The sequence below is a fragment of the Schistocerca americana genome, chromosome 1 (genome assembly GCF_021461395.2).
Source record: "Schistocerca americana isolate TAMUIC-IGC-003095 chromosome 1, iqSchAmer2.1, whole genome shotgun sequence".
NCBI classification, from domain to species: Eukaryota; Metazoa; Arthropoda; class Insecta; order Orthoptera; family Acrididae; genus Schistocerca; species Schistocerca americana.
Genome location: NC_060119.1, coordinates 799537386 through 799553962, shown reverse-complemented (window position 1 = coordinate 799553962; position 16577 = coordinate 799537386).

Below are 16577 nucleotides of genomic sequence, written 5' to 3'. Positions count from 1 at the left end.
GCTTACGTCATCGGTCCCTAAATTTCACACTACTTAATCTAATTTAAACTAACTTACGCTAAGGACGACACACACAAAAATGGTTCAAATGGCTCTGAGCACTATGGGACTCAACTGCTGAGGTCATTAGTCCCCTAGAACTTAGAACTAGTTAAACCTAACTAACCTAAGGACATCACAAACATCCACGCCCGAGGCAGGATTCGAACCTGCGACCGTAGCGGACGACACACACACCCATGCCAGAGAGTGGACTCGAACCTCCGACGGGGGGAGCCGCGCGGACCGTGACAAGGCGCCACAGACCGCGCGGCTACCCCGCGCGACTCTATCAAGTTTTAAGTGACTTTGAACGTGGTGTTATAGTCGGCGCTCAAGCGATGGGACACAGCATCTCCGAAGTAACGATGAAGTGGGGATTTTCCTGTGCGACCAATTCAGGAGTGTACTGTGAATACCAAGAATCCGGTAAAACAGCTATTGTCTAAGGCGCTGCAGTCATGGACTGTTCGGCTGGTCCCGGCGGAGGTTTGAGTCCTCCCTCTGGCATGGGTGTGTGTGTTTGTCTTTAGGATAATTTAGGTTAAGTAGTGTGTAAGCTTAGGGACTGATGACCTTACCAGTTGAGTCCCACAAGATTGCACACACACACACACACACACACACACACACACACACACACACACACACACACACACACACAAAACATCAATTCTCCGATATCGCTGCGGCCGGAAAAATATCCTGCAAGTAGGGGACCAATGACGACAGAAGAGAATTGTTCGACGTGACATAAGTACAACCCTTTCGCAAATTGCTGCAGATTTCAGTGCTGGGCTGTCAACAAGTGTCAGCGTGCGAACCATTCTACGAAACATCATCGATATGAGCTTTTAGAGTCGAAGACCCACTAGTGTACCATTGATGACTGTACGACACAAAGCTTTACTCCTCGCCTGGGCCCGTCAACACCGACGTTGGACTGTTGATGACTGGAAACACGTTGCCTGGTCGGACGAGTCTCGTTTCAAATTGATTCGAGCGGATGGACGCGTACGGGTAAGGAGACAACCTCATGTGCCCATGGATCCTGCATGTCAGCAGGGAACTGTTCAAGCTGGTGGAAACACTGTAATGGTGTGGAGCGTGTGCAGTTGGAGTGATATGGGACTCCTGATGCCTCTAGATACGACTGTGACAGGTGACACGTACGTAAGCATCCTGTCCGATCACCTGCATCCCTTCATGTGCATTCCGACGGACTTGGGCAATTACAGCAGGACAATGCGACACCCCACAAATTCAGTATTGCTGCAGAGTTGCTCCAGGAACACTCTTTTGAGTTTAAACACTTCCGCTGGCCACCAAGGTCCCCAGACATGAACATTATAGTGCATATCTGGGATGCCTTGTAACGTGCTGTTCAGAAGGATCTCCACCCCCCTCGTACTCTTACGGATTTATGGACAGCCCTGCAGGATTCATGGTGTCAGTTCCCTCCAGCACTAATTCAGACATTAGTCGAGTCCATACCACGTCGTGTTGCGGCACTTCTGCGTGCTCGCTGGGGCGCCACATGATATTGGGCAAGTGTACCAGTTTCTTTGGCCCTTCAGTGTATAAAATACTACCGATGCTGCAGTCGAACAGTACGGGACCGTTTGTCGAATACATCTGCGTTAACTTTCATTTTTCTATATTCAGAGCTAGCGCCTATTCATCGCATCAACCACAAGTTTTGTCTAAGTCATCTTGTATACTGCGACAGTCATTCAACCATGATACTTTTCTGTATCCCACACCATCGTCAGCAAACAACCGGAGACTGCTGCTCACCATGACCGTCAGGTCATTTATGTATATAGAGAATAATAGTGGTCCTATCACACTACACCTCGGGGCAATCCTGACGATAACAGTATCTCTGATGAACGCTCGCCTCTAACGAACACTCGCCGTCGAGGACAACATCATCCGAACCACTCACATATCTGTGAATCTATTCTGTATTCTCGTACCTTCGTTAGTAGTCTGTGTGAGGCACCGTGTCAAACGAATTACGAAAACCTAGGAATACGGATTTCCTTCGTGTGTTATTATTTGTTAGGCCACAGTACCGTTAATCAACATGCTTCCAGATGGCAGTAAGAGAAATTACTAACCGATTTATATGGTACTGCATAACATAGTACTAGATAAATGTGTGACAGAGCCAGTGAAAATTAGGAGGAGGTACTGGACATACTGAATAAAGTGAACAGCTTAATTAGCACTCAGCGTAGACTGAAAGTAAACCAAAGAAAGACGAATGTAATGAGGAGTAGAAGCAATAGCCTTAGCAATAGACATTGAGGAGCCTGCCTAATATCGTGTAGGCCCCCGCGAGCACTCGGAAGGGTCGCAACACGACGTGGCGTGGACTCGGCTAATGTCTGAAGTAGTGCTGGAGGGAATCGTCACCATGAATCATGCAGGGGTGTCCATAAATCCGTAAGAGTACAAGAGTACGAGGGGGTGGAGATCTCTTCTGAACAGCACGTTGCAAGGCATCCCAGATATGCACTATAATGTTCATGTCTGGGGAGCTTGGTGGCCAGCGGAAGTGTTTAAACTCAAAAGAGTGTTCCTGGAGCAACTCTGCAGCAATACTGAATTTGTGGGGTGTCGCATTGTCCTGCTGTAATTGCCCAAGTCCGTTGGAATGCACATGAAGGGATGGAAGTGATCAGACAGGATGCTTACGTACGTCTCACCTGACACAGTCGTATCTAGACGGATCAGGGGTCCCATATCACTCCAACTGCACACGTTCCACACCGTTACAGAACTTCCACCAGCTTGACACGCAGGGTCCATGGATTCATGAAGTTGTCTCCATACCCGTAAACGTTCATTCGCTCGATACAATTTGAAGCGAGACTCGTCCGACCAGGCAACATGTTTCCAGTCATAAACAGTCCAGTGTTGACGGACCCAGGCAAGGCGTAAAGCTTTGTGCCGTGCAGTCATCAAGGGTACTCGAATGGGCCTTCTGCTCCGAAAGCCCATATCGATGATGTTTCATTAAATAGTTCGCACGCTGACACTTGTTGACGTCCCAGCATTGAAATCTGCAGCAATTTGCGAAAGTGTTGCACTTCTGTCACGTTGAACGATTCTCTTCAGTCGTTGTTGGTCCCGTTCTTGCAGGGTGTTCTTCCATCCGCAGCGACGTCGGAGATTTGACGTTTTACCGGATTCCTGATACTCACGGTACACTCTTGAAATGGTCGTACGGGAAAATACCCACTTCCTTGCTGCCTTAGAGATGCTGTGTCCCATCACTCGTGCGTCGACGGTAACACCACGTTCAAACTCACTTAAATTGTGTAGCATTATAGCAGTAGTAACCGATCTAACAACTGCACCGGACACTTGTCTTGTATTGGCGTTGCCGACCGTTGCGCCGTATTCTGCCTGTTTACGTATATCTGTATTTGAATTCTCATGCCTACACCAGTTTCCTTCCTTCTTCAGTGTGCTTACGGTAACATTTATGTTGAGAACCGCGACGTAGGAGAAGTGAAAGTATTCTGCTGTGCTACCCTGGAAGCGAAATTACGCGCGGCGGATGAAGCAAGGAGGATATAACAAGCAGACGAGCACGGGTAAAGAGGGCATTCCTGCCAGTATTAAACATAGGCCTTAATTTGAGGAAGAAACTTCTGACGATTTGTAGCACAGTATTATATGGTAGTTTACTGTATGGTAGCGCTGAAAAACTGGAATCGAAGAGAATCGAAGTGTTTGAGATGTGTGTTTGTAGAATGATGCTGAAGGTTAGGAGGGCTACTAAAAAAATGAGATAATCCTCCGCAAAATCGTTGAGAAAGGGAATATGTGGAAAATACTGACAAGAAGGAGGGAGAGGATGAAAGGATGTACGCTAAGACATCAGGTAATAAATTCTGTGGTGCTAGAGGGAGTTGTAGAAGGTAAAAACTGTAGGGGAACACAGAGAGAGGAAATATGTCCAATAAATAACTGAGGACATTGGGTATAAGTGCTACTTTGACATGACGATGTTTGTACAGGAGAGAAAGGCGTGGCGGGCCCAAGGGCGTCCGCAGATATTTTTCAAATGGTTCAGATGGCTCTGAGCTATATGGGACTTAACATCTGAGGTCATCAGTCCCCTAGCACTTAGAACTACTTAAACCTAACTAACCTAAGGACATCACACACATACATGCCCGAGGCAGGATTCGAACCTGCGACCGAAGCAGCAGTAGCGGTTCCGCACTGAAGCGTCTAGAACCGTTCGACCACAACGGCCGGCGGAAATTTTTCCAGTAGGGAACAAGATTCCAAAATTATTGTATTTTTTGTGGTGATTCGGCGAGTTTGCAAACGTGTCCTCCCCAAAAACTAATATTGATAGGGTGTGTGCAAAACTTATTTTATCTCTAACAGTTGATAACAGTCCAGTTAACACTTTTAAGGCAGATTACTTTTATACCTAAAAGATAAGCATGTTTCAGTAGCATATATTGAAGCGTCCTTTTCGATGCAACAATCATAAAGTTAAGCTCTCAAATGATTAAATATAGGGTATCCAACGATTTAAAAATACAGCTAGAAAATATTCGCAACAAACTGGTCATTTTTCTGTGATGTTTGGCTGCCACTGAAAATTAAAAATCTCAAATTTAAAGAAATCAGAACAATTGAGAAAATGCTGTTAAAAAAACATGACAAATGAAAATACCACACTAAAGCTGTAGAAATGGAGAAACGAGAAATAAACTTAAAAATCTCTTAATCAGCTCCAATGGTTTCTTTTTTTTTTGTTTTTGTTTTTTTTTTTTTTTTTTTGCATACAGTATTTCACAGTCGATCGTGTTAATGGATTTGTTGCATTACTTTCGTGCTTTCTATTTTCCAGTGAAGGCTGATAACATGAAGTTGAACAAAATGAGTTTCGTAATCTACGTTTTTGTGCTGACTGAATGAAGTGTAGCTAGATGAATGTGTAAGTCCCCCAAAATCAGCATCAGACTTGCCTATCCTCGTCTCCTTTGTTTGCTACATTATTGTGCAGCAATGCCTCCTCAAGTACAGGATTCATAGCTCTGTGACTGTATGCACGCTGTATGCACAAGCTGAGATTGTCCCAATTCCCGATGTGATTATCTTTTCGGCCTTGAAAATTTCACATGTCTTTGCTTTCTCCTAGTAAATAAAATGGTATTTTCTTTCTACAGTGCAGCCTGGCCTTGTTCGTCAAGAGTCCGCTACGATAGCTTTGTCACGTAAAATTAAATATATTATCGGCCTGCCCACACGGAGCTTCCACATCCAAAGAGAAACAGTAAACTAGTGTTGTGATTACATTGTGCAGCAAGGGGAGGGGACTAACTTATGGAGCCGGCCGCGGTGGTCTAGCGGTTCTGGCGCTGCAGTCCGGAACCGGGGGACTGCTACGGTCGCAGGTTCGAATCCTGCCTCGGGCATGGGTGTGTGTGATGTCCTTAGGTTAGTTAGGTTTAAGTAGTTCTAAGTTCTAGGGGACTTATGACCTAAGATGTTGAGTCCCATAGTGCTCAGAGCCATTTTTTGAACTAACTTATGGAAATTGGGATCGGATGAGGGGCACGTATTACTTCCGCTATGGCCCCGGGTCAGTGCGTTGGGCCAGTCCCTTTCTGCAGTTTGAGAAGCGTTGTATGAGGAAGCAACAAAGACAGGGGCCACTATAGCGCCACTGTTCTGCAAAGGTCTGTACCATTTTTGACTGGAGAACAGCGCCGAAATCGTCCCCAAAACAATCAACGGACGTCAACAACGTGGGAAAAAATAGTGATTATAAAGTCACAATTATCGCTAGAAATTCGTGAGAACTCTGTTTTGAATAAAAAATCTTGCTTTAGGAGGGGACAAGCGCCTCCTCTTGCCGCTTGCCGCTTCCCTCCCTCCCCCCCCCCCTCGCTCACCCCTCCGCTCCTCCACGTATGGGCGTGCCGCAGCTTATCAGTGAGAAGACTGAAGACGAACAAGAATATGTTAATGACACACACACACACACACACAACACACACCCTAACAGCATGGTTGTACCTTGTCCCGCGTCTTGGACTAGGCGAGAGACGGGCAGGCAACTCGTGAAAAGCAACCAGACGGTGGCTAACCGGACATGTACAGCCCCCAGAGAAAATCAGCACGACAGCAGAGGTTCGTACGTATCGCTCTTTATGGGGACACGTGCAGGGTAATTTGTTACGAGCGCACTCACCACTATGCATGTCGTCAGAGGCTAAAAATACACCAGCTGCCCGCACTACACTGTTGCTTGCTGACCTTCCTGCAACCCGCCGCTGCGTGACGTCACACGCAAGCTAACGTGTTAGCTCTGGAACTCCGTAAACACGCGCTGGGGACGTCTCAACTCGCGACCTCAATTGGACATCACGATGCCTTATGGAAGTTTCTCGAATGTCGTTTTAAATGAACTGTTTCGAAGTAATGTACTCTAGTCAAACTACAAATAGCATTATAAACAAAAGAAGGAAGGAAGATGAGGAATCGACGTCCCATTAATGTCGAGATCGTTACAGACGAAACATTAAACAAGGAATAGCTTTTAATTCGTTTCGATATTGTATGGAGGATGATTATACACTTACAGAAAAAAATTCGCACACCCTTTTAGAGGTTTTTAGTTCTCTCGCGACTTGCTGTTACAACAGGTGCATATGGAGTAAATGAAATGATTGCATTTACAGATCAATACAAGGTATCGACCAATGCTGCAAGACCCATACTAGTACGTGGTGTAGCCTCCATGGGCAGCAATGCAGACACTCGCACTGGCATCCAGTCGATCGTACAAATGGCGAATACTGTCCTCAGATACGTTATGCGATGCATGTTCTGCCTGTTCATGTAGTTCTGCAAGAGTTGTTGGCTGACGAGTCGCACAAGTCATATCCCACACGTGCTTGATTGGAAACAAGTCTAGAGGTCGTGCTGGCCAGAGAAGTTGCCGCACAGCTTGCAGAGCACATTTGAGTTTCACGGGCAGTGTGATGGCGAGCGTTTTCCTCTTGGAACAACACAACACCTCACTGTCGCAAAGACGCCGAAAGAGGTCCAACAATATTCTGCATATACCGAGCTCTGGGTAGCGTCCTCTCCAGAAACAGTAAAGGTCTATGAGAGTGTCAGACTATCACACTTCAGACGATAAGGCCCGGGGTAGGGCCAGTGGGTCTTGGACAAATGCACTCTACAAGGCAGCGCCCAGTGTTTACAACATATGCGCAAAATGACCATGACTTGCGTGCAGACAAAATCTGCTTTTATCGCTCAAGACCACGGCGCGCCATTCCATCTACCAAGAGATCATCTGACGACACCAGTCGAGCCGTGCACGTCGATGCTGTGGCGAGACTGGAAGACGGCCAAGACGTGTGCGTGCCCGTAGTTCCACTTCTGGTAAACGGTTCGCAACAGTTCGTGTTCACACGTCCGGGCTTACAAGCCTCTTTACCTGTGCTGTGGTAGGTGTACCATCTGCCGCTGCTGCCCTTACTAAACAGCGATCCTGGCTGGCGTCTATGCTGCGTGAATGTGCAGAACTGCGTTTAGGGGTGTGAGAATGTTCACGTGACCACTGATGCAAGCATCACGGCACGACTGGCGCAGCACGTCCAACTTGTGTGGCAATTCTTCGAAAGTACCATATCATTATTTCGGGAGCCACAATTTGACCTTTCTCTGATTCACTCAGTTGGCCGTAGGAAGCACGAGTACGTCTCCATGCCACAGTTGTCTGCTTGCTTCACACGTTTGCGCCACACTGAGCCTTCTGGCTCTGACCATTCCCTATTAAAGGGTAGACACAGGTGGCTCTCTGGCAGCTGTGCCACTACACCATCTGATTGGTGGATGTCGTTGAAACTGAAACTTCTTTGTGTCTGTCCACTGAAATAACTGAGTAGGTGAAACTTCTTAGCGTTTACTTAAATTGCTAAGTGAAACTGAACTTACTGTCTCGTTACTTATTTTTATCATTTCAACACTGACCTGTAATTTTCCCTCACAATGACAACTCAAACTTGACCTATTCATTTATTACCCACAATATACAAGCCCGACGCAATCTGACTGCTCTACAATGACAACATGACTTCAAATAATTAACACAAAAGAATGGCCCTGAATTGGAAGAATCCTAACAATAACACATACTTTTCATAATACCTCAGAGGAAATCTTCATAACACGAACTACTGCTATTGAAGCAAGCAGCAACTACAGCCAGCTAAATAAAAAGATTCTAACTATTATAGGGTCTAACTGCTAGGAGGCATACGGTTAGCAAAAGAAAGGTTTTGTTGAGAACAAACAATGTTTTTAGTAGATTTTATCTTATTCATATGACATCCAATTCCAAAAATTATGTACTCGTCGATAATTCCACAACCAGAACATTACCAACTACATCCATCTTCATTTTACAATGCATGACCTACCAACGCTGAGTCTCCATGAAGGACACGTGTCCAAGTTGTCCGCTCGCTAACTGCTAACTGCTAACTGCTAGTCCGTCCAACCATACAGTCTCTTACCGAGGGCACAGAGTGCTGTCAGCGATGTTAATTACAGTCTATAGCGCTGCCAACATACAAACATATAAACATCCTCCAGATGGCATATGCCGTCATCGAATCAAAATATGTCGTCTTGCCAGGTGTACTATTTTTTTCTGGCAGTGTATGGTTGAAGATGATGAAATGATGACAAACACCACGGTAATACTGTCACAGGCCTTAGTGGCTGCCAGCTCTTAATAATGACGTCAGAGTATTGAAGGAGAGCGGAAAGAATCAGAAAACCGAGGAAGACGAATAAGAATTGTGGGTGTTGTGACCTTCAGTCCGAAGACTAGTTCGATGCAACCCTCCATGCTCACCTACCTGAGCAACTCTGTTCATCTCCTAATAACTACTGCAAACCAACAGCCATTACAATGTGTTTACTGCATTCATCCCTTGGTCTCTCTCTACAATTATTGTACCACGCAACCCTTCATTATTACAAGAGCATGCTCAAAAGTAATGCCCCAGAATTCGGAATTTTTTATGTGAATATTCTTAAAGTTTTTAAAATAAACCAACGGTATTAACATTCTACATCGTTATTCTTCATTTCTACATAGCCGCAGTCTTCTGCCGCCAGAGGGCTCCGATTGTAATGTGTATCGTGGTGGAGTGCAAGGTAACTGTGTTGGTACCTGAGAAACAGAGTACTGTAATCGTGTTTCGAAATCGAAGAGTTCGTCCACAAGATGACAACGCCACATCACACAAGAGTGTTGCGGCCTCTGCAACTATCCGACGCCTTGGGTTCGCTGCTATCGATCATGTTCCATACAGTCCCGACCTGGCCTCAATCCGAGTTTCATCAGTTTCTAAAACTGGAGGAACACCTTCGAGGATTTCTCTTCGGTGCAAGCGGAGGTGAGGCTGAAACCACAAGACTGGTTTCAGCCAAACTTGGAAGACATATACCTTACTACCAGGTGACAATAGCTGTGGGGGTAAGAAGGTCCTACCTATCAAAGGGGTGGGAGTGAAAAAGAAACATAGCCCATGACACGTGAATTCCCGTAATTTTTTCATCCAGTGTGTGAGAGTGAGAGCACTCAACGTCTTGCAACAAATTTTACACATAAATTGAAACTTCCACGAAATTGTTTCTCGCTGACAACTTCTACAACATGATGATAGGATAAATATTTATCGCTCACTACTTTTAGGCTCATTGTGCAATAAAAATTCCGCATGAGGCACGACGTTATAATTTATTACTACTTTACCTACTAACTGTATTCACGACACGTTTTACAGACAGTATGAACATATACTACTGAATGTAAGCGCAAAATTATATCATTGTACTATACAGTCCAACAGATATGACATCAAAAACAAGGAGACGCATGTAAAACTGCCACTCATGGCATTTAAAGTTATTTCTACTTTGATATTAACCGTATTCACAATAAATTTCGCTGACCGTACTCACATATGCCACTGAATATACCTACAACATAATATTTTACGACTGATAGTTTAAAAGATACATCATAAACAGTGAGATACGTGAAAAACTGACACATCATGCTTGGGTTTCAAATTACTACTTTGTTGCTTCTAATTCCATTCGCAACACATTTAGCAGACAGTATCCACATATGCTGCTGAATGTACCTACAAAATTACACAATTCTACAAGATATAGTTCAGGAGATATGACGTCACAAACACTAAGATGAAGGCCACATGGTGCATGGTATGGGTGTGGACGCACTGCTAGAAACAAATACCTGGGAAATACCTGGTTTCTCCACTAGCATATATATATATATATATATATATATATATATATATATATATATATATATATGTGTGTGTGTGTGTGTGTGTGTGGCAGAATGTATGTATGTGTGATGTCTATATGTATGTTTGGAGTCTCATTGCAAACCCCTGGATCGATTTCCACCAGATTTGGCCCACAAACAGCGAACTTCACTAGTATCTGCTCTGTGGTGTTTATAATCGTTTTGCCCCAATATGAGCGAACATACTGGCAAAAACGTTTATTTCAGCTTCTGGCATATAGTCTGTCTTGCACTACAGGGATGTTGTCTGGGAGTATCAGCCTGCTTTATCAACCTGCTTTCCTGGGCAGCCTCACATCAGGGGCAAGTGTCGGCTGCCCTTCATGACAGGCATGTTGAAGATTGTTAGGTAGGAGACGAAGTACTGGCGGAAGTAAAGCTGTAAGGAGGGATCGTGAGCCATGTTTGGGTAACGCATTTGGTAAAGCACTTGCATGCAAAAGGCAAAGGTCCCGAGTTCGAGTCTCGGTCCACCACACAGTTTTAATCTGGCAGTAAGTTTCATGTCAGCGCACACTCTGATGCAGAGTGTAAATTCATTCTGGGAACATTCCTCAGACTGTGACAAAGCTATGTCTCAGCAATATCCTTTCTTCCAGAAGTGCTAGTTCTGTAAGTTTCGCAGGAGAGCTTCTGTGACGTTTGGAGGGTAGGAGACGAAGTACTGGCGGAAGTAAAGACGTGAGAACGGGTCGTGAGCCGTGCTTGGGTAGCTCAGCGTGTTCGGTCAGAGGGATAGCTGCCCTCTGTAATAAAATAGAGTGAATGGATCAACGACGAACTTGAAAAAGCGTCTTAGGATGTCCGTCCCGAACAAATACAACGACCGACAAAAAAAGAAAAAAAAGTTGGTAGAGCACTTGCCTGCGAAAGGCCTTTGCCGAGTTCAAGTCTCGGTCCGGCACACAGTTTTAATCTGCCAGGAAGATTCACAATATGACTAGTCATTTCATGAGTAAATTTTACGAATCAGAGATAGGAGAGACCAGATCACCTCTACAAAAATATTATCGTGGGTGCAAGAAAGGCTCTGAGCACTATGGGACTTAACATCTTAGGTCATCAGACTCCTAGAACTACTTAAACCTAACTAACCTAAGGACATCACACACATCCATGCCCGAGGCAGGATTCGAACCTGCGACCGTAGCGGTCGCGTGGTTCCAGATTGAAGTGCCCAGAACCGCTCGGTCACAGCAGCCGGCTATCGTGGGTGCAAAATGAGCCTCTTTACGCAGTCACCAAGTTGAGTCAGGCATTCCCATCACTTTGAGCAGGGATTGCTGTAAGTCAGCAGTCTCGGGGTGAAGCGTTCCGTGTACGGTCACTGTTGAGGCTCTGCGACAGATTAAGTGCTCAGGTGACGTGATGCGAGTGGAATACACATGAAGGCTTAGCGTCGTACTTAGCAGACTGAAGGACAACGGCCTACAGGCGTCTGGGTCTCCAGTGGAGCGTCCCTGAGTTCTTGCAGCACGGATGCACGGATGATATTCGTGCAGGGTTATTTATTGCAGGATGGCGCACAGTAAAACGCATTAGTCTGCTTCATTCTGTAGAAGCTGTATCTGTTAAACAAATGTTCTGACGATAGGATAATTTGAGAAAGGAAAGAAGGAAGATTTACGGATTAATTTCTCGACAAAGAGGGGTTACTGACGAACTGTGAATAATGGAGCAGTGTTCACTGCAGCGCCTGTTGTGCCGGAAGGCAGATGTTGCTTTCCAACGGGGAAAACATTCGTTTCGCTGTATACCAAAGCTTATAGCGCCATCAGAAAAGAAACTTCATCGATACGTTAACGGAGAAGGAAGATCTGGATTTAACGCCCCTTCGATGACGAGGTTATTAGAGGCAGAACACTCGCTCAGATTGGGGAAAGATAGAAAAGCAAGTAGGTTGTACCGTTCCGAAGGAACGCTCACGGCGATTTGTGAAGCGATTTAGGGAAATCACGCTAAATCTAAAACTGAGTGGCCGAATGAAGATTCCAATCGTCTTTCTTCCGAATATAAGTGCAGCCTGTTGCTGCTGCTTCACCACACTCACAAGCAGAACACGGCAGGCGCCATCTTCCGATTTTCCAGAAACTTCATTCACTGGTAGAGGGATCAAAATAAGAGAACTCGTGTCTCTTGTTACCGGTAGACACTCTACCGTTTCTGAGAAAACGACGGTCAAAGTTTTCGACGCGATTTAAACTCCTAGTATCGCGTCACAAGTTCAACTAAAGCTTTGTCACAGTTAGTGGTTTGTGATTGAACTCCCACTGATGTTTTTATTTTCTTTTTTCTTCTTATTCATTTATCCTCCCATGTACGTAGAAAGTTAGTACACAAATGTGTCTTATCAAGTTAGAGGATATAAGACCGTTATATAAATTTTAAAATTATAACTGCGTTTCACAATAAATATCATAAGTTTATTATATAATATACGTGTGTGTGGTCTATTAGTGTCTGCTCGCTTTCAAAACTAATTCAAAAATTCTCATCTCCTAATCTAATTCCCTCAACATCGACAGACTGAATTAGACTGCATTTCATTATTCTGGTTTTACGTATGTTGATATTTATCTTATAATCTCATTCCACGACATTATCCATTCCGTTCAACTGATCTTCCATGCCCTGTGCCGTCTCTGACAGAATTACACTGTCATTGCGAAACTTCGAAGATTTTATTTCTCCTCCGTGACTTTTAATTATCTTTCCAAATTTCTCCTTGGACAGGTTGATTAACTACAGAGATAGGCTATAATTCTGTCTCAATCCCTTCTCAACAACTGCTTCCTTTCCATGTCTTTCGACTCTTAAAACTGCAGTCTGGTTTGTGAACAAGTTATAGTTAGTTTTTCGCTGTGCGTATTTTATCACTGCAACCTTCAGAATTTGAGGGTATATTGGAGTCAACATTGTCAAAAGCTGTCACTAAAACTACAGATGTTATAAACGTTGCCCTGCCTCCCTAATATCTTGAGTTATATCAAATAACTTGATAAGCGATTGATGTAGCGTTTAAAAAACATTGTCCCATATCCTCACAACCATAGCCACCAACGAAGTGATTTGTACGACAAGAACGTTAACTGGGACCAGTCAGAACTTAATACTACAATGTTTTAAAGAAATATTCCATTCTTTGAGGGGTGGTTACTATGGTTAAAAAAAAGTCCGGAAAACGTGGGCTCTAAAATGCATGCCTTAAGAACTATCGGCATTTTATTTGGTCTAAGATGTGTAGCGAAGATAAACAACTGCTCGTAGCTTTTAAGATAGAGTTCATCTTTATTGGACTCATTTCCGTTATTCTGGTCCGTAGGCTAAGACCACCTCTCAAAATATGAGAAGCAAAGAGCTTGCCATAGAAGAGACGTGTTTCACAGTAGCGAATATGAACACGTGCCATTAGCTGTTAACGTATGCATTTGAGAGCCCATATTTTCTCGATATTTTTTGTTCTCAAAAGATGGAATAGTTTTTTAAAACTCTGCAAATTTATCTATTTTTATTTTTTGCAGTCCATTTTCTAGCTGACAACAATGGACCGTTGCATATAGAATTACATTTATTTGTACTCTTTCGATCTATTTTTTCCTATTCTGAATATTTCACATAGTTAACAGAGTCTACCACACTATTTCTCTCCAACATTTAGAAGGATACTTGTACACCACTCTATATGCTGTTTTCCTACGGTATTTTTTTCCACTCTTAGTCACTTCCTTAAGTGTAAAAGAAAAAGATCCGTGTGTTTTCATTATTTCAAACTATTTTGACTCTTTTTACAGTTATCGTCATCGCTTACTGCTATTGGTACTATTACAATAGCGCGTATCACTGTCACAATAACAAACAAGTACAAAAAGGGCCCATTATTACTACCATCACCTTGATTTCTGTACAGCAATTAGTACTACTGAGACGTATGTTACTGAAACTAACGCTAATACTAATACTTCTACTATGATTACTTAAGATAATGATTGGTCAGGTGAACCTCAGAGAACAGTAAAATAGGAAGCTGTCTGGTGTAGCTTCGTTGTTTCCCTTCCCTGAGTCTGAAACCATTGGTACCGCACCCATTACGTGTCCTAGAGACGTCTTACAGGGAATCGAAACCGAAAGCTCAGAACGCGGTCTTCGAGGCCGTGCCCTGGAGCGCCGGCAGTTACCAGTGCCCATTACGGCACAAATACGCTGCGTCTTGGAGGGGGCAATGAGAGTGACCTCTGGTGCGGCACGCACGCCGCCACGCGTGTCTCTGATTCAAGCCGCTCGTTGCCTGACGCGAAGACAGCAGCGCTCTCTCACCTCTGCACACCACTGAACAGGTCACATGTAACTTAGCCACAGTAAACGAACGTAAGCGTCCGTTAAAACACTACAAATAACAGGGCTATTCATATAGCTTAATTTATCTCATCGAAAAAGTAATGTAACGTAATCCTCTTTTTTTTAGGTGCATATTACGTCTGCAGTCCTGATTCGAACTGAAATCCCGGCGTCTATTTTAATCCTGTCTATGAAATGAATTCGAGTTTCAGATCGATTTAGTGGAATACTTTTTATGAAGTGAAGTCCACCAAAGAAAGTGGTAGCTAACAAAACTCTCGTTTGACCGATAGTTGATTATGTGGTTCTAGCGCGGTAGTTGATTATGTGGTTCTAGCGCGTTTCGTCATGTGTTCGTAGAGGAGGCGCGAAAGCGTCGCAGATATTATCATCCAACTCCAGGGACATGTTGGGTGTGGTTTAGTCTCAAAATTCCGAGAGTGTATGTTCGTAAAAGTGTCAACCAACGTTTCCAGAATGAGATTTTCACCCTGCAGCGGAGTGTGCTCTGATATGAAACTTCCTGACAGATTAAAACTGTGTGCCGGACCGAGACTCGAACTCGGGACCCTTGCCTTTTGCGGGCAAGTTCTCTACCAACGTGTTGCTTCCTCCTACATCTATCTAGTGAAACGACCGCCAAGATGAAATAACGACTGAAATTGGATAGTAGCACACCAAGTATTCTCCGCAGCAAACTGTATGGTGGCTTGAGGATACACAGGTAGATGTGTGTGTAAAAACTAGAAACACGATATTTGCGTTTGGTTGACACGGATCATCGCTTAAGATTCACGAAAACTAAGATGCCAAAATATCCAGCTTGTTACTTTCATCAAATTGTGGTGGTTCATAGAGTAATTGGAGCGCATTGATATGACACAGTGCGTATTCAGGTAAAAAGCACTCATTATTCGCTAATTTTTGAAGTAATTGAAGGATGATTTTGCTGTCAAGTTGCATCTGCTATTCAGTGAAGAATGACAAATAGCAACTGGTTGTGCATGCTAACGGCGATAAAGTATCAGTAGGAAATGGTTGTACTTGCTAATGACAGTAATTGTATTACTTGAAACGTTGCTGAGTCTTCAAATTTATTCTTCCAGTGTCATTTCATTCTCCCATTCGGGATACTTGATACCGAATAACGTCTGCTCTTCAGACACATAAGTAATTTGTGTCCAACATACTAGTAAATCTTATGATGTTCAATTTTGTTATGAATGGACGTCTTCATGAGTATCTACCCTGTTGGACTGGACTTCGGCATAGCCGTGCTGTTGGTGGCGATAATGCCAGTCCTGGACTCCTTGCGCTGTAGATATTGCTGTTAACGGCTTATTCTTTGCCAGAGGACTATGCATGATAACTGTGGATACGATAACAAGCATATATCCGGGCAGCGCGGAGCGCGTAACACAAAGCCAAGAGACAAGCATTACGCGAGCTGTAAATAAAACCAGGAAGGAAATTCAACGTCACACGCTCCTCCGCCTGATTAGAGATGAGAGCATTAGCTAATCTGGACGTGGACATCGAAATGAATCGTCGTGAACTGCTGCAACGTAATCCATAGTTCTGATACGTACTACATGATCCGTTAGACTCTTGGCGTCCACCCACAGGGCGCAAAGCACCGTATAGGAGACCTGTCAAGGATTAACCCGAACATCATCTACAAAATTTTGAACGTTTCTCTAGTAAATTTTCTGAGCATTTTGGTGTGAGGGAGTGATGGCCTCTGGTGGCTTGTAATGCAATAGCGATTTAGTCAGCTTGTTATCTCAGTTACCTTCGT